Genomic DNA, 23,999 nt, shown 5'->3' with positions numbered 1-23,999 from the left:
TCCGTAGTGCTTGGCGAAGCCCTGCAGGAGAACCACAAGCTCCACCACCACGCCTTCGTGCTGACGGGGCTCTCCCTCAACTTCTCCTCTCCCCTTGCTGGATCAATAAGGAGGAGACGTCCCCGGGCTGTACGTGTGTTGAACATGGAGGCGCCATCCGTTCGGCGCTAGATCGGATCTTCCGCGATTTGAATCGCCGCGAGTATGACTCCATCAACTGCATTCTTGTAACGCTTCCTCTTAGCGATCTTCAAGGGTATGAAGATGCACTCCCTCTCTCTCGTTGCTAGTATCTCCTAGATTGATCTTGGTGACACGTAGGAAAATTTTGAATTATTACTATGTTCCCCACCAGTGGCATCATGAGCTAGGTCTATGCGTAGATTCTATGCACGAGTAGAACACAAGTAGTTGTGGGCGATGATTTGTTCAATTTGCTTACCGTTACTAGTCTTATCTTGATTCGGCAGCATTGTGGGATGAAGCAGCCTGGACGGACCTTACACGTACGTGTCGGGTGTGGGGTTCCGGCAAACCCTTAAGGTTCGAACACTGGGGTGCGCGTGAAGTCTTTCCCTCCTACCGATCTACGCCCTAGCTCGCTAAGATCTCGCGGACGAACTCGACGAACTCGTAACATAGAAAGACATGAGATTTATAATGGTTCAGGCCACCGTTGTGGTATAATACCCTACTTCAGTGTGGTGGTGGTGGATTGCCTCTTGGGCTGATGATGAACAGTACAGAGGGTAGAACAGCCTCCTGAGGTTGAGGTGTTCTTGTGCTTGGTGACTTAGCGGGTGAGAGCTGGATGAACTGCTCGATGCCCCTACTGTGGTGGCTAGCTCTACTTATATAGGCCCTGGTCCTCTTCCCAAATACTGAGCGGGAAGGGAGCCAACAACGGCGGGCAAATTTGAAGGGGGACAGCTAGTACAAGCTATCCTGACAAAAGCGGTCTTCGCCTGCGAAAAGCTCTGGTGGTGATGCCGTCTTGGGCTCCACAATGACCTCCGTCTTGCCATCCTCCTGGTCTTGGTCTCGTTGCACTGATATAGCAACCTTTGCCTGATGCCTCGGGACTCCTCGCCTGTGCTTGCTTCCTTAGCACCAAAGAGGAAACAAGGACGCTGCGTGTGCTGGCGCCCGCCTGGTGTCGATCGTCATGGCTCACATCACGAGAGCCTCGTGAGGTTCGCCCCACCTTGAGATCTCCACTCCTTGTGAGCCTGCCTGACTAGGCCACTCCTGAGGAGGTCTTGCATCGTCTGCCTCACGAGGCTTGGCCCCTCGCGAGGGTCTTGGATGCCTTGTTTGATGAAGATGGGCCGTACGGCCTGCTGGCTTAGCCACGCCGCGGGCCGCAGGCAGGCAAGTCTGGGGACGCCCGTTCCCAGAACGCTGACAGTAGCCCCCGGGCCCAAGGTGCGCTTGGGCTTGGCTTCGCGGCGAAGCCAAGGGTCAAGTACGGAGCACCGCGGGCCCCAAAAGCCTGCGGCCTCGGTTGACACGTGGCGGTTGATTGGACGTGGGCGTCTCCGCTTCCCCACGCTGCCTCGGCAACTGCCTGACCTGACAAGTCCCTGCGACATGCAAGGAAAACCATCATCACCAGCGATCGTGGAAGGCACCGGCTGGCCTTCTTCCGCTATAAATGGGGAGGGGGGGGCGAAGCCCCATCGCCCATCTCTTCCTTGCTTGCTTACTCTTTCCTCCCTGCTCCTCTATTAACAGCAATGGCGCCTATCAGAAGGTTCTCTGCTGAAGAAAAGGGGAAGGCCCCCCGGGATGACCCGAGGCCACTTCCACCGAAGAAGAGGTCGGTCCACCGCTGTGATGAAGCGGCGATGCAGGTGGTGACGAGGCCTTGGTGCGAGCGGCCTCCTCCAGGGTATCCGCTACCCTTGTATGCCTGAGCCGAGAGCTCAGGAGGACGGAGCGACGAGCAGCGTCGCCCACGCCGCGCCCGGGGTCGCCGCGCCACGGCGACACGCGCCGTTGCCCTTGGAATCCACGCCGCGGACTCCTCACGCGAGCTGGTGGTGTGGGCGCCGATGCCTCCAAGCTCTTGGATCCGCTTCCCGCGGTTCTTCTCCGACGTGATGCCGCCGAGGGAGCCTCTCGAGCTCTGGTTGCAGCACGCCGACTGCAGCGCTCCGGCGACCGGAGCAGAGATCGAAGCGGTCCCCACCGGCAAGATCTTCATGACTCGCGGCTGGGGCGAGATCGCGCGGGTCTGCCGTGCGCGGGGCGCCCTCGCGATCCACTTTGAGTATGACGGTGCCTTCACGCTCTTCTTCAAGGTCTTCGATGCGGAGGGCCGCCACCTGGAGTGCTGCTCCGGAGAGGAGCGTGAGGCTGACGCGCGTTTCGCTCGCGGCCACTCCAGCAGCAGCAGCCCTTGGGAGTCCAGCAGCTCTCCTGAGCTCTATGAGACTCCGGAGACGAGCGATGATAGCTACGTGCCCCCGAGCTCTCGCCGCGCTCGGAGCAGAGCTGCGGTGTCCGGCCGTCACCGCCGCTGATCTGGATGGGGTTGGCGCCGGCCTCCCATTGCCCACTGTTGACGATGGCGTCTGCCACGGGTGGGTGTAGATAGGATCCCCCTTAGTTTTAGCTTTTGTTCCCTGCGAAGAGTCATGAAGTGCCCCGTGGAGGCATGTAAGGGTCTGTAATGTCTTTTGTGCTTATCTTCCCTGTTATGAAAATTTGGTGAACGCATGTCCCGTTAAGGCTCGGTCCCCCTTTCTTCCCTCGCGATAGCTTGTTGCTCTACGCTGACGGTTCCCGGTCCCCAGGCAGGCTACAGTCGTCGCTGGTATGCCAGGTCGCGTGCCGTGGTCAAGGCCAGGAGGTGTGCGGCCCGAGGTCCAGTAAGAGCCCCTGAGGCGCGATGCTGGAGAGGTCCCCCTTAGCGCCCAAGCGGCCATGGTAAGGCAAGAAAGGGAGTTGACGTGGCCGCAACGGGGTTGCGGCAAGGTTTGAGTGACCATTAGGCCCAAACATTTAGCCGATCCGAGAGCAGGACTTATCTTGTTGACTTTGTGGCGATTCCTGACGTTGCGCTAGGGCTGCGCGCCAACTTGTGCGGCATAGCTAGGCCGGCCCATACGAGTTTCCCTTCTCCCGTGCTCTCCTTAGTGCTCTACGTCCTCAGGTCCTGGCCCTCGAGCGAGCTCAGCCACCGCTGGTATGTCAGGTTGCGATGCCGTGGTCAAGGCTAGGGGGTGAGGGCTGGAGAGCCAGTAAGAGCTCCTGAGTCGCGATGCTCAGGACCCCCCCTTTAACACGCAAGCAAATTGCACGAGAGAAAAGGAGACTCGCGGTGCCGCCTACTATCCTCCCCACGGGATCCCTGTGAACAGGCACAAGAAGAACATGGTTTGCTGTTATAGCTGCCAGCCCGCCGCTGGTTGCTCTGGATGAAGTGAAGGCACCAAGGGCATGGTGAGGTGACGTGCGCGGGGCGTGCCGCGAGCCAGAGCTCGACCGCTCAGATTTGTCGACATGGCAGGGACGGACCCATGCACCAGCGCCGTGCCTGTGAGAAGGCCCCGTGGGAGGCGATGGTCGAGCAGGCGATAGCCGTAGGCAGGTTAAGCGTGGAAAGCAGATCAACTTGGGTAAATGCAGGAAGATACATGCCACTGGGTCCGGCCCGAGCGGCTTGGGGGTGATGCAGCTCGAGGGGCGCCCCCAGCAAGGTAAGCTAAAGACATAAGCAAAAGGGATATATGCCACAGGGATGGACCCATGTGGCCTAGGAATGATGCAGCCTAAGGGGCGCTCCCAGCTAAACGAGCTTGGAAGATGTCACCTGGTTCTGTAGACGAAGTAGAGTTGGTGCAGCTGAAGGCGTGCGTCAAAGGAATGACTCTTCATGAGCCACCGGGGCCCTGAGCCTCGGGAGGCTCTTGGGGCTCGGGAGGTTCCCTGAAGGCCGTCTCCATATCTTCCAGGACGGCATGGTACCTGGCCTCCTGAGCCTGCCAGGACACGCCGCATGTTGCGCTGATAGGCTGACGCCATGCTCGGCAAGCCGAAGGGCATGCGAACGTAGCTGTGTGGCGGGCCCTCGTAGCGGCCCACACGCGAAGGCCAGAAGCGCTCCCGCGATGCGGCCTTGTTGAGCCCTGGGACGTCGATGCAGACACGCAGCCCAGCATCCTCCCCTAGATGGGGAGCTGCGCCTCGTGAGCGGCCGTCGTCGCGCATGGCTCTTGCATCTTGCAGCTCCTGAGTGGTCTTGGTGATGAACTCCTGAGTGGTGGGCGCTCCTTGCCCCGTGTTCTCCTGAGGGAAACGTGCCGCGAAGCACGCCTCCAAGTGGTGCCCAAGCGCCTCCCTCGTGAGGTTGGCAAGGTCTGAGGCCCTCCAAAGAGAGCCCCCGAGCCCTGCCTGAGGAGGGCGCTGGGCGCGCCTTCCTATGCGATGGAGGGAGGCGCCCCTGGGACGAACGCTGATCCTGATGAGGCTCCTGCCGCGACGCCATCCTCCTGAGGTCCTGCGCGGCGCAGCTGCTTCTTCTTGGGGATGGCCTCCGAAGGGCCCTCACTTCTGCTGTGAGGATCGTTGATTGCTGCAGCTTGGAAGGCGCGCTCGAGGGAGCACACCGCGTCTCTCTCTTCACATGGGACCGTGATGATTCGTCCGCTTCCTGGCATCTTGAGGACGTTGTAGCCGTGATGGGTGACTGCCATGAACTTGGCCAGGGCCGGATACCCGAGGATGGCGTTGTACGGCAGGCGGATGTGCGCGATGTCGAAGTCGATGAGCTCGGTGCAGTAGTTCTTGCACTCTTCGAAGGTGACAGGCAGGCAGACCTGCCCTATCGATGTGGTGGAACCGTCGGTCACCCCTGAGAAAGGCTTGGTAGGCTGGAGCTGCTCATACGGCACTTGGAGGTTGTTGAACGTGTCGACGGATAGGACGTTGAGCCCTGCGCCGCCGTCGATGTGGGTCTTGGTAACCTGCACATTGCTGATGACTGGGGAGCACAGCATCGGGAGGGCGCCAGCGGTGGCCACGCACTTGAGGTGATCTACCGAGTTGAAAGTGATGGCGCATTGGGACCACTTGAGCGGGCGCGTGGCCTCGAGCTTGGGGAGCACCGCGTTCACCTCGCGAGCGAACTGTTTGAAGATGCGCTGAGAGGCTGGTGGCTGGGCGCCGCCCAAGATGCAGGCGATTGCATGCGGCTCCTGGAAGCCCCCAGCCCCCTCGTCCTGATGGTGGTCGTCGCTCCTTCTTGGTGGCGGCAGTGGGGGAAGACCGGCGTTGCTTTGGGGGCGATCCTCACGAGGCTGGTCCCTCCAGGCCCCCTCGCGAGGATGGTCCTGCCAGCGGTCCTCACGAGGCCTGTCGCACCACTCCTGGCGCGGGCCACGGTTGTCCCAGCGTCCGCCTCCATGTCCTCCTCCACGGCCATAGCCCCGGTCGCTGCGCTCGGGGCGTCGACCGAAGCGTCCTTCTCGTATGGCTCTGAGTTCTTGACAGTCACTGGTGTTGTGGGTACTCAGGTTGTGGAAGGCGTAGAACGGTCGGCTATTCTTGGATGACTCGGGCTGATCTCTGCCCCGCTTGGTGTCGGGCTCCGTTGCAAGCACTGCCGCTTCCTTGCGCTTCACGTCCTTGGCCTTGACTTTCTTCTCCTCCGCTCCCGCAGCTGGCAGCTCGAGGAGGGAGAGGCGCCCCTCCTCAGCTCTTGCGCACTTGGTCGCCAGGTTGAACAGCTCCTGAGATGTGCAGAGCTCCTCGTGGATAGCGAGCTCTTCCTTCATCTTGACGTCACGGACGCCGTCGGAGAACGCGGAGGTGATGGCCTCATCCGTGACCTTGGGGACCTTGAGGCGAGTGTTGTTGAAGCGATGGATGTACTTCTGGAGGGTCTCTCCTGGTTGTTGCTTGATGTGGCGCAGGTCACCCGCGGCAGGCGGGCGGTCGCGAGTACCCTGGAAGTCGGCGACGAAGTGGTCGCGCATCTCGCCCAGGAGGAGATCGAGCCGTGCTGCAGGTTCAGGAGCCAGGAGCGGGCTCCATCCTTGAGAGCCATGGGAAACCAGTTCGCCATGACTTTCTCATCGCCGTTGGCCGCTTCGATGCTCAGCTCGTAGAGCTGCAGGAACTCTGCGGGGTCGGCGGTGCCGTCGTAGCAAGGAGGCAGATCCGGCTTGAACTTGCCTGGCCAGGCGACGCTACGCAGCTCGGGGGTGAAGGCGCGGCAGCCAGCCGTGGTTGCCGGGGCTCACTTCGGAGGTGGAGCTTGGTCTTGATGAGGTCCGCGCGGCGCCGCTGCAGGCTGTGCGCGATCTTGACGAGGCGGCGCGGGAAGCGCGGGTGCAGCTTCTCGCGGCCGCGGGATTTCTTGGCAGCTTCTCTCTTCGCGCGCGGGCGCCGGGCGTGGCGGGTCATGCCGCGGGGCCGCGCACCTTGGTGCCAAGGCACCGTCTTGGGGCAGAGGTGGTGGAGGCGCGCCATGAGCCTCGCCGCCCGTGGCTGGCTGAGGGTGGGGCAGAGAGAGGGACCCTGCGGCGCGGACGAGCTCGGCGACGCGGTCGAGCCACTCCTCGTAGAGGTCGTCGACTGGGCGGTAGCACAGGAGTTCTTTTGCTGCGAGGAGTGTGGCCTGCGCCTCCATGGGAGCGCGGCGTGCGTGAGACGAAGAACTGGCCGGGGTCAGCGACGGAGTGGCGGTGCGGCCGTCCTGCTGCACCGAAGGATGCAGCGAGGACGCTTGCTGCTCGTTCCCCGCCGGGCCGGTGGCAGCGTTGGCGGCGGGAGACGGAGAGCGATGAGGTGGCCCGCCGACGGGAGCTATCTGAGCAATATGGGTGGTGAGGGCAGCTCGGCGCTCAGCTCGAGCTCGGCGAGCGTCCGCCATGGAGACGACGGAGCGACGGATCGACTGATCGACTAGAGGGAAGCTACGGCGCGCCCCTACCTGGCGCGCCAAATGTCGGATGTGGGGTTCCGGCAAACCCTTAAGGTTCGAACACTGGGGTGCGCGCGAAGTCTTTCCCTCCTACGGATCTACGCCCTAGCTCGCTAAGATCTCGCGGACGAACTCGTAACACAGAAAGAAACAATATTTATACTGGTTCGGGCCACCGTTGTGGTGTAATACCCTACTCCAGTGTGGTGGTGGTGGATTGCCTCTTGGTCTGATGATGAACAGTACAGAGGGTAGAACAGCCTCCTGAGGTTGAGGTGTTCTTGTGCTTGGTGACTTAGCGGGTGAGAGTTGGATGAACTGCTCGATGCCCCTACTGTGGTGGCTAGCTCTACTTATATAGGCCCTGGTCCTCTTCCCAAATATTGAGCGGGAAGGGAGCCAACAACGGCGGGCAAATTTGAAGGGGGACAACTAGTACAAGCTATCCTGACAAAAGCGGTCTTCGCCTACAAAAAGCTCTGGTGGTGACGCCGTCTTCGGCTCCACAATGACCTCCGCCTTGCCGTCCTCCTGGTCTTGGTCTCGTTGCACCGATATAGCAACCTTTGCCTGATGCCTCGGGACTCCTCGCCTGCGCTTGCTTCCTTAGCACCAAAGAGGAAACAAGGACGATGCGCGCGCTGGCGCCCGCCTGGTGTCGATCGTCATGGCTCACGTCACGAGAGCCTCGTGAGGTTCGCCCCGCCTTGATATCTCCGCTCCTCGTGAGCCTTCCTGACTAGGCCACACCTGAGGAGGTCTTGCGTCGTCCGCCTTGCGAGGCTTGGCCCCTTGCGAGGGTCTTGGATGCCTTGTTTGATGAAGATGGGCCGTACGGCCTGCTGGCTTAGCCACGCCGCGGGCCGCAGGCAGGCAAGTCTGGGGACCCTCGTTCCCAGAACGCCGACAGTACGCTTACGTGAGACTAGTTCCATCGACCGACATGCACTTGATGCATAAGGTGGCTAGCGGGTGTCTGTCTCTCCCACTTTAGTCGAATCAGATTCGATGAAGAGGGTCCTTATGAAGGGTAAATAGCAATTGGCATATCACCGTTCTGGCTTTTGCGTAGGTAAGAAACGTTCTTGCTAGAAACCCATAGCAGCCACATAAAACGTGCAACAACAATTAGAGGACGTCTAACTTGTTTTTGTAGGGTATGCTATGTGATGTGATATGGCCAAAAGGATGTGATGAATGATATATGTGATGTATGAGATTGATCATGTTCTTGTAATAGGAATCACGACTTGCATGTCGATGAGTATGACAACCGGCGGGAGCCATAGGAGTTGTCTTAATTTATTGTATGACCTGCGCGTCATTGAAAACGCCATGTAATTACTTTACTTTATTGCTAACCGTTAGCCATAGTAGTAGAAGTATTAGTTGGCGAGACAACTTCATGAAGACACGATGATGGAGATCATGATGATGGAGATCATGGTGTCATGCCGGTGACGAAGGTGATCATGCCGCGCCTCGAAGATGGAGATCAAAGGCGCAAGATGATATTGGCCATATCATGTCACTTTATGATTTGCATGTGATGTTTGTCATGTTTACATCTTATTTGCTTAGAGCGACGGTGGCATAAATAAGATGATCCCTCACTAAAAAAATTCAAGAGATGTGTTCCCCCTAATTGTGCACCATTGCGAAGGTTCGTTCTTTCGAAGCACCACGTGATGATCGGGTGTGATAGATTCTGACGTTCACATACAATGGGTGTAAGCCAGATTTACACATGCAAAACACTTAGGTTGACTTGACGAGCCTAGCATGTACAGACATGGCCTCGGAACACGAGAGACCGAAAGGTCAAACATGAGTCGTATAGTAGATACGATCAACATGGAGATGTTCACCGTTGATGACTAGTCCGTCTCACGTGATGATCGGACACGGCCTAGTCGATTCGGATCATGTATCACTTAGATAACTAGAGGGATGTCTATCTGAGTGGGAGTTCATTAAATAATTTGATTAGATGAACTTAATTATCTTGAACCTAGTCTAAATTGTCTTTGCAAATTATGTTGTGGATTAATAGCTCGCGCTTTAGCTCCTTGTTTTAATACGTTCCTAGAGAAAGACTAAGTTGAAAGATATTGTAAGCAATTGTGCGGACTAGGGCCGTAGTCTGGGGATTGTCCTCACTGCTACACAGAAGGCTTTTGTCCTTGATGCACCACTCGGTGTGCCAACCCCTCTGGCGTCGTCTGTGGATGTTGTGAACATCTGGCAGAACGTTCTGATGACTACCTGATAGTTTAGTGCGCCATGCTTTACGGCTTAGAGTTGGGGCTCCAAAAGCGTTTTGAACGCCGTGGAACATATGAGATGTTCCAAGAGCTGAAATTGGTATTTCAGGCTCATGCCCATGTTGAGAGGTTTGAGACCTCTGACAAGATCTTTGCCTACAATATGGAGGAGAATAGCTCAGCCAGTGAGCATGTGCTCAGAATGTCTGGGTACTTCCATCATTTGAATCAAGTGGGAGTTAATCTTCCAGATAAGAGAGTGATTGACAAAAGTTTTCCAGTCACTATCACCAAGCTGTTGTTTGTGGAGAAGACACCGTATGAACTATGGTTTGACAAAAGCCCGGGGACGTCTCCTCCTCCTCCGTAGTGCTTGGCTAAGCCCTACAGGAGAACCACAAGCTCCACCACCACACCGTCGTGCTGCCGGAGCTCTCCCTCAACTTCTCCTCTCCCCTAGCTAGATCAAGAAGGAGGAGACGTCCCCGGGCTGTACGTGTGTTGAACACGGAGGCGCCGTCATTTTGGTGCTAGATCGGATCTTCCGTGATTTGAATCGCCGCGAGTACGACTCCGTCAACCGCGTTCTTGTAACGCTTCCGCTTAGCAATCTTCAAGGGTATGAAGATGCACTCCCTCTCTCTCGTTGCTAGTATCTCCTAGATTGATCTTGGTGACACGTAGGAAAATTTTGAATTATTACTACGTTCCCCAACAGATGCAGCAAAGTAGAGTAAGTATTTCCCTCATCTTTTGAGAACCAAGGTATCAATCTAGTAGGAGACAACACGCAAGTCACCGAATACCTGCACAAGCAAACACCAACTTGCACCCAACGCGACAAAGGGGTTGTCAATCCCTTAATGGTTATTTCCAAGTGAGATCTGATAGAGATGGATAAACGGTTAAGTAATATTTTTGGTTTATGGAACGGAAAGTAAAAGATTGGAAAGGAAGTAAATAGGAAACGAAAATTGTAGATCGGAAACGTATATGATGGAAAATAGACCCGGGGGCCATAGGTTTCACTAGAGGCTTCTCTCAAGACAGAAAATATTACGGTGGGTGAACAAATTACTGCGGAGCAATTGATAGAAAAGCGCAAAGTTATGACGATATCTAAGGCAATGATCATGAATATAGACATCACGTCCGTATCAAGTAGACTGACTCCTGCCTGCATCTACTACTATTACTCCGCACATCGACCGACTCCTACCTGCATCTAGAGTATTAAGTTCATAGAACAGAGTAACGCATTAAGCACGATGACATGATGTAGCGGGATAAACTCAAGCAATATGATGAAAACCCCATCTTGTTATCCTCGATGGCAACAATACAATACATGTCAGTTCCCCTTCTGTCACTAGGATCGAGCACCGCAAGATTGAACCCAAAGCTAAGCACTTATCCCATTGCAAGAAAAACCAATCTAGTTGGCCAAACCAAATCGATAGTTCGAAAAGACTTGCAAAGATATCAAATCATGCATATAAGAATTCAGAGAAGATTCAAATAATATTCATATATAAGCTGATCATAAATCCACAATTCATTGGATCTCGGCAAAGACACCGCAAAAAGTATTACATCGAATAGATCTCCAAGAACATCTAGGAGAACATGGTATTGAGAATCAAAGAGAGAGAGAGAGAGAGAGAGAGAGAAGAAGCCATCTAGCTACTAGCTATGGACCCGTAGGTCTGTGGTAAACTACTCACGCTTCATCGGAGAGGCAATGGTGTTGATGTAGAAGCCCTCCATGATCGAATCCCCTCCGGCAGGACACCGGAAAAGGCCCCTAGATGGGATCTCACGAGTACAGAAGGTTGTGGCGGTGGAAAAGTGTTTTCGTGGCTCTCCTAGAAGGTTTTGGGATATTTGAGAATATATAGGCGGAAGAAATAGGTCGGTGGAGTCACGAGGGGCCCACAAGGGTGGGGGGCGCGCCGCGCTTCCCGACCTTGTGGCCACCTCGTTGCTTCCCTGACGTGTACTCCAAGTCCTCTGGATGCCTTCTGGTCCAAGAAAAATCATCACAAAAGTTTCATTCCGTTTGGACTCCATTTGATATTCCTTTTCTGTGAAACTCAAAAACAAGGAAAAAATAGGAACTGGCACTGGGCTCTAGGTCGATAGGTTAGTCCCAAAAATAATATTAAATAGCATATTAATGCATATAAAACATCCAAAATAGATAATATAATAGCATGCAACAATCAAAAATTATAGATACGTTGGAGACGTATCAGCCACTGCAAAATATAGCGCACGTGAGCCGCTCCAGCAGGCGATGCAAAAAATGGCGCGCGCGCTCAGCACAAAACAACATATGCACTCCAAACAAAACCAAGAAGATCAAACACACAAAAAATCAAAAAAATAGTCCAATTTTATTACAACTCAAACAAATAGTTTATCTTCCAATACAACAAATAGTTCAACAATATAACATCAAACATACAAATCATCATGCTCTTTGTCGGCCATTCCATGCCCACCACTCCTCGATGAGATCCTTTTGAAGATCATCATGCGTTTCGGCACGTCGAATGGCATAATAGGAGGCAACAAATCGGGCCACCCTCGCAGCCCTCTACCGCACTCGCACGGGATGTCCCAAGAGCTCAAACTGAGAGTAGTCTAAATCTTGGCAACGCTCATTCTCGATGATCATGTTGTGCATGATCACACAAGCGTGCATGATGTACCAAAGCATCTTTTGACCCCAAAATCTAGCTGGTCATCTCACAATGGCAAATTGGGCTTGCAAAATCCCAAAAGCTCTCTCCACATCTTTCCTAGCCGTCGCCTGAGCATTGTGGAAATCTAGATATTTCTTACCTTCCGGTTTTTCAAAGGCTTCACAAATGTTTGCCACTTTGGGTAGATGACATCCGCAAGATAGTAGCCATAGTTGTATGTATTGCCATTTGCTACAAACTACACTGGTGGCAGTTCACCATTTGCAATCTTATTCATGAGTGGTGACCGATTAACAACGTTGATGTCATTCAAAGATCCAGGCATTCCAAAAAAAGCATGCCAAATCCAAGTCTCTTGATCGGCCATCGCTTCAAGGATTATAGTGGAACCCTTTTTCGGCCGTGGAATTGCCCATGCCATGCCTTAGGACAGTTCTTCCAACTCCAATGCATGCAATGTATTGAGCCAAGCATACTTGGGAACCCATGAGCTTTGTTCGTCTCCAAAATCCTTGCGGCGTCTTCAGCATTGGGAGATCTCAAATACTCCGGGCCAAACACTTGCACAATTCCGACTGCGGAGCGCTTGACACACATGATGGCTTGACTCTCACCCATGGCCAAATGCTCATCAACTAGATCAGTCAGAATACCATATGCCAACATACGCAAAGCGGTTGTCACGTTCTGAAAGGTGCTATGCCCGAGTTCTCCGGCGGCATTCCCCCTTTGCTATAAAACCGATCATGGCTCGCCAGTTTCTCTGCAATGCGCCTGAACAACTCGGTTCTCATCCTAAGCCGGCGCCGAAAGTACGAATAGGGGTACACATGATTATCCACAAAATAGTACCTCATCAATGTTGCCGACATCGATCTTATCACTCCAAATTTTCTACCGACCCATAACCGAACCACTGTGCTTTGGTTTTTATTGACGTGCATAGCTAGGATCATTGCAAGGTCCTCCTCCTCTTCAATATCAAATTCTTCTTCGGAAGAATCATATGACAAACTCATCTACAATGTTGAATTTAAACTAGTCTATAAAAACTAAAAACAACATGCACCAAATTCATGTAAAAAATGTGAAGTTGAAGCAATACATACCTTGCAAGCGTTTTGTCGAACACCTTGTGGGCGCCGAGCGGCAGTGGGCGGCCGGGTGCTGTTCGTCGAAGGAATGGTGTGCGCAAGGGGCGGTGGCGACTAGAGAGAGATGGAGGAAGTAGTGGCGGCGCAGGGATAGGCCGGGGAAGCACCGCCGGGTCGCCGGAGCAAATGGGGTGGCGCGGGTGGCGGCGCCAGCGCCTGGATTGGGGTAGGTGGAAGTCGCGGCGCGGGCGCTTGAGTGTGCAGCGCGCGGGAGCGGGCGCACGGAATAAGCGGCGAGTGATGCCGCTTCGCCTCATGTGTTGAACCACTTATGCCCCGCGCGCGTTTTTTGCGCCTCCGTCGGAGCGCCCGGAGCGGCTACATGCGCGCAAAAACAGAATTTTTCCAGCGCGACGCTTATATCGCGCGGCTGTTGGAGATGCTCTAATGGCAAAACTGAGTGGTGGAACACAATTACTAGTGGCAGAAATGATACCCTCCCAATAAAGAAGAGAAGAATATTGTCGTTTACTTTTATCTACTTTTCAGTAATTAGGGTTAGGTTAGTAGTAGTTCTTCCAATTTGGTATCAGATCCATCTATGATGGGGGACAAGGAAATCGAGATCGAGGTTGTGGACCAGATGAAGATCATCACGAAGCAATTGGAGGCCTTCGCACTCCAACGGGAGGAGGACCAAACGCTCCTCGTCGGGCTGGTGCAGCGCTTGATGGCGCTCGAGCAGCGGTTGCCCGCACTGCCCCTACCTTCTGGTTCCAAGGCTGCAGCAGCCGCCCATGACGCCACCTCCGTGGGCTAGGCCCTCTACCCCCCCAGCAATGACTCGCCCCTCGTACTTCCCTTTGCCAATAGCACCTCTGTTGTCCCCTTTTCCAACGAGGGAATCGCCACCGCCGACGGACCTCCACCTGCCGAGCAGATTGCCCACCCCCACCATCCCCTCACTTTTGCTGCCAACCACCATTATATGCCAACACCCTCTTACCACCTCCAGACATCTCCTTACTCGCCACATCCACTCTCTAATATCAATCTGGGCCATTTGGCACTCTCACCCTACAGCTCAAATGTTGGGAATCGTAGCATGCAATTTCAAAAAAAATCCTACGCTCACGCAAGATCTATCTAGGAGATGCATAGCAACGAGAGGGGGAGAGTGTGTCCACGTACCCTCGTAGACCGAAAGCGGAAGTGTTTGTTAACGCGGTTGATGTAGTCGAACTCTTGATCCAGCAAAGTGTCGAGGGAGAGTTTCGTTAGCACGATGGTGTGATGATGGTGAAGTAATCTGAGCAGGGCTTCGCCTAAGCACTACGTGAATATAACCGGAGGCGTAAACTGTGGAGGGGGCGCCGCACATGGCTAACAATTGTTGGTGTGTGTTCTAGGCACCCCCTCCCCATGTATATATAGGTGGGAGAGGGAGGGGAGCAGCCTTGGGGCGCCCCAAGTAGGAGGAATCCTACTTGGGGGCCTCCTCCAATTCGGCCTCCCCCTTTCCTTATCTCCGGAGGGGGGAAGGAAAGAGGGGAGAGGGGAAAGGAAGGCGGAATCCTATTCCCTCTATTTCCTTTCCTCCTCCCCTTTTCCTTTATCCACTTAGATCGGCCCATATGGGGGCGCACCAGCCCACAAGGGGCTAGTCTGTCACGCCCTAGGTCCAATAAGGCCCATATCTTTGCCGGGGGGTGCCCGGAACCCCTTTCGGTGACCCAATACATACCCGGTACCCCCGGAACACTTCCGGTGTCCGAATACTATCGTCCTATATATGAATCTTTACCCCTCGACCATTTCGAGACTCCTCGTCATGTCCGTGATCTCATCCGGGACTCCAAACAATATCCGGTCACCAAATCACATAACTCATATAATACAAAAATCATCATCGAACATTAAGCGTGCGGACCCTACGGGTTCGAGAACTATGTAGACATGACCGAGACACCTCTCCGGTCAATAACCAACAACGGAACCTATATGCTCATATTAGTTCCCACATATTCTACGAAGATGTTTATCGGTCATACCGTAATGACAACATACGTTATTCCCTTTGTCATCGGTATGTTACTTGCCCGAGATTCAATCGTCGGTATCTTTGTACCTAGTTCAATCTCGTTACCGGCAAGTCTCTTTACTCATTCCGTAATGCATCATCCTGCAACTAACTCATTAGTCACATTGCTTGCAAGGCTTATTATGATGTGCATTACCGAGAGGGCCTAGAGATACCTCTCCGATACTCGGAGTGACAAATCCTAATCTCGATCTATGCCAACCCAACAAACACCTTCGGAGATACCTGTAGAGCATCTTTATAATCACCCAGTTACGTTGTGACGTTTGATAGCACACAAGGCATTCCTCCGGTATCCGGGAGTCGCATAATCTCATAGTCAAAGGAATATGTATATGACATGAAGAAAGCTATAGCAATAAAACTGAACGATCATTATGCTAAGCTAACGGATGGGTCTTGTCCATCACATCATTCTCCTAATGATGTGATCCCGTTCATCAAATGCCAACACATCTATGGTTAGGAAACTTAACCATCTTTGATTAACGAGCTAGTCTAGTAGAGGCTTACTAGGGACACGGTGTTTTGTCTATGTATCCACACATGTATCAAGTTTCCGGTTAATACAATTCTAGCATGAATAATAAACATTTATCATGACATAAGTATTATAAAATAACAACTTTATTATTGCCTCTAGGGCATATTTCCTTCAGTCTCCCACTTGCACTAGAGTCAATAATCTAGATCACATCGCCATGTGATTTAACACCGATAGTTCACATCACCATGTGATTAACACCCATATTCACATCGCCATGTGACCAACACCCAAAGGGTTTACTAGAGTCAGTAATCTAGTTCACATCGCCATGTGATTAACACCCAAAGAGTACTAAGGTGTGATCATGTTTTGCTTGTGAGAGATGTTTAGTCATCGGGTCTGCCACATTCAGATCCGTATGTATTTTGCAAATTTCTATGTCTACAATGCTCTGCATGGAGCTACTCTAGCTAATTGCTCCTACTTTCAATATGTATCCAGATTGAGACTCAGACTCATCCAGATCAGTGTCAAAGCTTGCATCGACGTAACCCTTTACGACGAACTCTTTGTCACTTCCATAACCAAGAAACATTTCCTTAGTCCTCTTTAGGTACCTAAGGATAATTTTGACCACTGTCCAGTGATTTACTCCTGGATCACTATTGTATCCCCTTGCCAAACTCATGGCAAGGTACACAATAGGTCTGGTATACAGCATGGCATACTTTATAGAACATATGGCTGAGGCATAGGGAATGACTTTCATTCTCTTTATATCTTCTGCCGTGGTCGGATTTTGAGTCTTACTCGACTTTATACCTTGCAATACATGCAAGAACTCCTTCTTTGACTATTCTATTTTGAACTACTTCAAAATCTTGTCAAGGTATGTACTCATTGAAAAATCTTATTAAGCGTCTTGATCTATCTCTATAGATCTTGATGCCCAATATGTAAGCAGCTTCACTGAGGTCTTTCTTTGAAAAACTCCTTTCAAACACTCCTTTATGCTTTCCAGAAAATTCTACATCATTTCCGATCAACAATATGTCATTCACATATACTTATCAGAAAGGTTGTAGTGCTCCCACTCACTTTCTTGTAAATACAGGCTTCACCGCACGTCTATATAAAACTATATGCGTTGATCAACTCCGAGATGCTTGCACCAGTCCATAGATGGATCGCTGGAGCTTGCACACTTTGTTAGCACCTTTAGGATCAACAAAACCTTCTGGTTGCATCATATACAACTCTTCTTTAATAAATCCATTAAGGAATGCAGTTTTGACATCCATTTGCCAGATTTCGTAAAATGCGGCAATTGCTAACATGATTCGGATAAACTTAAGCATCGATACAAGTGAGAAAATCTCATTGTAGTCAACACCTTGAACTTGTCAAAAACCTTTCGCAACAAGTCGATCTTTGTAGACAGTAACATTACCATCAGTGTCAATCTTCTTCTTGAAGATCCATTTATTCTCTATGGCTTGCTGATCAACGGGCAAGTCAACCAAAGTCCATACTTTGTTCTCATAGATGGATCCTATCTCAGATTTCATGGCCTCAAGCCATTTTGCGGAATCTGGGCTCATCATCGCTTTCTCATAGTTCCTAGGTTCGTCATGGTCTAGTAACATGACTTCCAGAACAGGATTACCGTACCACTCTGGTGCGAAACGTGCTCTGGTTGACCTATGAGGTTCGGTAGTAACTTGATCTGAAGTTTCATGATCATTATCATTAGCTTCCTCTCTAGTTGGTGTAGGCATCATGAGAACGGATTTCTCTAATGAGCTACTTTCCAATTCGAGAGAAGGTACAATTACCTCATCAAGTTCTACTTCCCTCCCACTCACTTCTTTCGAGAGAAACTCCTTCTCTAGAAAGGATCCATTCTTAGCAACAAAGATCTTGCCTTCGGATCTGTGATAGAAGGTGTACCCAACAGTTTCTTTTGGGTATCCTATGAAGACACACTTCTTCGATTTGGGTTCGGGCTTATTAGGTTGAAGGTTTTTCACATAAGCATCACAACCCCAAACTTTAAGAAACAATAGCTTACGTTTCTTGCCAAACCACAGTTCACACAATGTCATCTCAACGGATTTAGATGGTGCCCTATTTAATGTGAATGTAGTTGTCTCTAATGCATAACCCCAAAATGGTAGCGGTAAATCGGTAAGAGACATCATAGATCGCACCATATCTAATAAAGTACGGTTATGACGTTCGGACACACCACAGCGTAATGGTGTGTCCGAACGTCGTAACCGCACTTTATTAGATATGATGCGATCTATGATGTCTCTTACTGATTTACCGCTATCATTTTGGGGTTATGCTTTAGAGACGGCTGCATTCACGTTAAATAGGGCACCATCTAAATCCGTTGAGACGACACCATATGAACTGTGGTTTGGCAAGAAACCCAAGTTGTCATTTCTTAAAGTTTGGGGCTGCGATGCTTATGTGAAAAAGCTTCAATCTGATAAGCTCAAACCCAAATCGGAGAAATGTGTCTTCATAGGATACCCAAAGGAGACTGTTGGGTACACCTTCTATCATAGATCCGAAGGCAAGATATTCGTTGCTAAGAATGGATCCTTTCTAGAGTAGGAGTTTCTCTCAAAAGAAGTGAGTGGGAGGAAAGTAGAACTTGATGAGGTAATTTTACCTGCTCCCTTATTGGAAAGTAGTTCATCAGAAAAATCAGTTCCAGTGATTCCTACACGAATTAGTGAGGAAGCGAATGGATGATGATCATGAAACTTCAGATCAAGTTACTACTGAACCTCATAGGTCAACTAGAGTAAGATCCGCACCAGAGTGGTACGGTAATCCTGTTCTGGAGGTCATGTTACTTGACCATGACGAACCTACGAACTATGAGGAAGCGATATTGAGCCCAGATTCCACGAAATGGCTTGAGGCCATCAAATCTGAGATGGGATCCATGTATGAGAACAAAGTGTGGACTTTGGTTGACTTGCCCGATGATCGGCAAGCCATAGAGAATAAATGGATCTTCAAGAAGAAGACTGACTTTGACGATAATGTTACTGTCTACAAAGCTCGACTTTTTGCGAAAGGTTTTCGACAAGTTCAAGGAGTTGACTACGATGAGACCTTCTCACCCGTAGCGATGCTTAAGTCTGTCCGAATCATGTTAGCAATTGCCGCATTTTATGATTATGAAATTTGGCAAATGGATGTCAAAATTGCATTCCTTAATGGATATCTTAAAGAAGAGTTGTATATGGTGCAACCAGAAGGTTTTGTCGATCCAAAAGGTGCTAACAAAGTGTGCAAGCTCCAGCGATCCATTTATGGACTGGTGCAAGCCTCTCGGAGTGGAATATACGATAGTGTGATCAAAGCATATGGTTTATACAGACTTTTGGAGAAGCCTGTATTTACAAGAAAGTGAGTGGGAGCTCTGTAGCATTTCTGGTATTATATGTGGATGACATATTGTTGATCGGAAATGATACGGAATTTCTGGATAGCATAAAAGGATACTTGAATAAGAATTTTTCAATGAAAGACCTCGGTGAAGCTGCTTATATATTGGGCATCAAGATTTATAGAGATAGATCAAGATGCTTAATTGGACTTTCACAAAGCACTTACCTTGATAAAGTTTTGAAGAAGTTCAAAATGGATAAAGCAAAGAAAGGGTTCTTGGCTGTGTTATAACGTGTGAAGTTGAGTCAGACTCAATGCCCGACCACTGCAGAAGATAGAGAGAAAATGAAAGTCATTCCCTATGCTTCAGTCGTAGGTTCTATCATGTATGGAATGCTGTGTACCAGATCTGATGTGTGCCTTGCTATTAGTTTAGCGGGGAGGTACCAAAGTAATCCCGGAGTGGATCACTGGACAGCGGTCAAGAACATCCTGAAATACCTGAAAAGGACTAAGGATATGTTTCTCGTTTATCGAGGTGACAAAGAGCTCGTCGTAAATGGTTACGTCGATGCAAGCTTTGACACTGATCCGGATGACTCTAAGTCACAAATCGGATACGTATTTATATTGAATGGTGGAGCAGTCAGTTGGTGCAGTTCTAAGCAAAGCATCGTGGCGGGATCTACGGGTGAAGCGGAGTACATAGCTGCTTCGGAAGCAGCTAATGAAGGAGTCTGGTTGAAGGAATTCATATCCGATCAAGGTGTCATACCTAGTGCATCGGGTCCAATGAAAATCTTTTACAATATTGGAGCAATAGCCTTTGCGAAGGAATCCAGATTTCACAAAAGAACCAAACACATCAAAAGACGCTTCAATTCCATCTGCGATCAAGTCAAGGAGGGAGACATAGAGATTTGCAAAATACATATGGATCTGAATGTTGCAGACCCGTTGACTAAGCCTCTCTCACGAGCAAAACATGATCAAAACCAAGACTCCATGGGTTTTAGAATCATTACTATCAAATCTAGATTATTGACTCTAGTGCAAGTGGGAGACTGAAGGAAATATGCCCTAGAGGCAATAATAAAGTTGTTATTTATATTTCCTTATATCATGATAAATGTTTGTTATTCATGCTAGAATTGTATTAACCGGAAACTTAGTACATGTGTGGATACATAGACAAACAGAGTGTCCATAGTATGCCTCTAATTGACTAGCTCGTTAATCAAAGATGGTTAAGTTTCCTAGCCATAGACATGAGTTGTCATTTGATGAACGGGATCACATCATTAGAGAATGATGTGATGGACAAGACCCATCCGTTAGCTTAGCACTATGATCATTTAGTTTATTGCTATTGCTTTCTTCATGACTTATACATGTTCCTATGACTATGAGATTATGCAACTCCCGAATACCGGAGGAACACTTAGTGTGCTATCAAATGTCACAATGTAACCAGGTGATTATAAAGATGCTCTACAGGTGTCTCTGATGGTGTTTGTTGAGTTGGCATAGATCGAGATTAGTATTTATCACTCAGTGTATCGGAGAGGTATCTCTAGGCCCTCTCAGTAATGCACATCACTATAAGCCTTGCAAAGTAATGTGGGTAATGAGTTAGTTACGGGATGATACATTACGGAACGAGTAAAGGGACTTGCCGATAACAAGATAGAACTAGGTATGATGATACCAACGATCGAATCTCGGGAAAGTAACATACCGATGACAAAGGGAACAATGTATGTTGGTATGCGGTTTGACCGATAAAGATCTTCGTAGAATATGTAGGAGCCAATATGAGCATCCAGGTTCCGCTATTGGTTATTGACCGGAGATGTGTCTTGGTCATGTCTACATAGTTCTCGAACCCGTAGGGTTCGCAGCTTAACGTACGATGAAAGAGGAGGCTGGCCAGGGAGTGGCGAGTGCCCCCCCTAGCCCAAACCGAATTGGACTATGGTTGGGGGGCCCTTTCCTTCTCTCCTCCTCCTCCTTCCCTCCTTCTCCTACTAGGAATAGGAAAGAGGAGGGGAACCCTACTTGGACTAGGGAGTCCTAGTAGGATTCCTCACACCTGGCGCGCCCCCTTGGGCCGGCCACCAATTCCCTCCCCTCCTTTATATACGTGCCCAGGGGGCACCCCAATAGGACATCAAAGTTTCTCTTAGCCGTGTGCGGTGCCCCCCTCCACAGTTACACACCTCGGTCATATCGTCGTAGTGCTTAGGCGAAGCCCTGCGCCGGTGACATCATCATCACCATCGCCACGCCGTCGTGCTGACGGAACTCTCCCTCGGCCTCAACTGGATCAAGAGCTCGAGGGACATCATTGATCTGAACGTGTGCTGAACACGGAGGTGTCGTACTTTCGGTGCTTGGATTGGTTGGATCGTGAAGACATTCGACTACATCAACCGCGTTACTAAACGCTTCCGCTTTCGGTCTACGAGGGTACGTGGACACACTCTCCCTGCTCGTTGCTATGCTTCTCCTAGATAGATCTTGCGTGATCGTAGGAATTTTTTTGAAATACTACGTTCCCAACACATCGGACCGCATCCATCGATATGTATTATTTCCAAAACGTCAGTGGCTCGCTTCATTTTTTCGGAGAACGGGGTCTTAGTCATCTTGCCCATGAGGCATGGTTTGCAAGCATCAAATGATTCATAATCAAGTGATTCCAAAAATCCATCTGCATGGAGTTTCTCCATGCGCTTTACACCAATATGACCTAAACGGCAATGCCACAAATATGCTGCACTATCATTATCAACTTTGCATCTTTTGGCATCAATATTATGAATATGTGTATCACTACGATCGAGATTCAATAAACCATTTACATTGAGTGTATGACCATAGAAGGTTTTATTCATGTAAATAGAGCAACAATTATTCTCTGACATAAATGAATAACCATATTGCAATAAACATGATCCAATCATATTCATGCTCAACGCAAACACCAAATAACATTTATTTAGGTTCAACACTAATCCCGAATGTAGAGGGAGTGTGCGATGGTGATCTTATCAACCTTGGAATCACTTCCAACACACATCGTCACTTCACCCTTAACTTGTCTGTGTTCATTCTGTAACTCCTGTTTTGAGTTACTAATCTTAGCAACTGAACCAGTATCAAATACCCAGGGGCTACTACGAACACTAGCAAGGTACACAATAATCTGTATATCAAATATACCTTTGTTCACATTGCCATCCTTCTTATCCGCAAAATGTTTGGGGCAGTTCCACTTCCAGCGACCATTTCCTTTGTAGTATAAGCACTCAGTTTTAGGCTTGGGTCCAGCTTTGGGCTTCTTCACGGGAGTGGCAACTTGCTTGCCATTCTTCTTGAAGTTCCCTTTTCTTTCCCTTTCCCTTTTACTTGAAACTAGTGGTCTTGTCAACCATCAACACTTGATGTTCTTTCTTGATTTCTACCTTCACGGATTTCAGCATCGCGAAGAGCTCGGGAATCGTTTTCATCATCCCCTTGCATATTATAGTTCATCACGAAGTTCTAGTAGCTTGGTGATAGTGACTAGAGAACTTTGTCAATCACTATCTTATCTGGAAGATTAACTTCCACTTGATTCAAGTGATTGTACTACCCAGACATTCTGAGTACATGCTCACTGGTTGAGCCATTCTCCTCCATCTTGTAGGCAAAGTACTTGTCAGAGGTCTCATACCTCTCGACATGGGCATGAGTCTGAAATATCAATTTCAACTCTTGGAACATATCATATGCTCCGTGGCGTTCAAAACATTTTTGAAGTCCCGGTTCTAAGCCGTAAAGCATGGTGCACTAAACTATCAAGTAGTCATCATACCGAGCTTGTCAAACGTTGATAACGTCTGCATCAGCTCCTGCAATAGGTCTGACACCTAGCGGTGCATCAAGGACATAATTCTTCTGTGCAGCAACGAGGATAATCCTCAGATCACGGACCCAATCCGCATCATTGCTACTATCATCTTTCAACTTAGTTTTTTGAAGGAACATATTAAAAATAAAACAGGGGAGCTATACGCGAGCTATTGATCTACCACATAGATATGCAAAAACTATTTGGACTAACTTCATGATAAATTAAGTTCAATTAATCATATTACTTAAGAACTCCCACTTAGATAGACATCCCTCAAGTCATCTAAATGATCACGTGATCCAAATCAACTAAACCATGTCCGATCATCATGTGAGATGGAGTAGTCATCAATGGTGAACATCTCTATGTTGATCATATCTACTATATGATTCATGTTCGACCTTTCGGTCTCAAGTGTTCCGAGGCCATGTCTGTACATGCTAGGCTCGTCAAGTATACCCCGAGTATTCCGCGTGTGCAAAACTGTCTTGCACCCATTGTATGTGAACGTAGAGCCTATCACACCCGATAATCACGTGGTGTCTCACCACGAAGAACTTCCACAATGGTGCATACTCAGGGAGAACACTTATATCTTGAATTTTTTTGTCAGGGATCATATTATAATGGTATCGCTGTACTAAGCAAAATAAGATGCATAAAATATAAACATCACATGCAATCAATATATGTGACATCATATGGCCATCATCATCTTGTGCCTTTGATCTCCATCTCCAAAGCACCGTCCTGATCTCCATCGTCACCGGCTCGACACCTTGATCTCCATCGTAGCGTCCTGGTCATCTCGCCAACTATTGCTTCTACAACTATCGCTAACGCATAGTGATAAAGTAAAGCAATTACATGGCGTTTGCATTTCATACAATAAAGCGACAACCATAAGGCTCCGGCCAGTTGCCGATAACTTTTACAAAACATGATCATCTCATACAACAATGTATATCACATCACGTCTTGACCATATCACATCACAACATGCCCTGCAAAAACAAGTTAGACGTCCTCTACTTTGTTGTTGCAAGTTTTACGTGGCTGCTACGGGCTTCTAGCAAGAACCGTTCTTACCTACGCATCAAAA

This window comes from Triticum aestivum, chromosome 4D, assembly GCF_018294505.1.
Source record: "Triticum aestivum cultivar Chinese Spring chromosome 4D, IWGSC CS RefSeq v2.1, whole genome shotgun sequence".
Lineage (NCBI taxonomy): Eukaryota > Viridiplantae > Streptophyta > Magnoliopsida > Poales > Poaceae > Triticum > Triticum aestivum.
Note: the sequence above shows the minus strand (reverse complement) of the source record.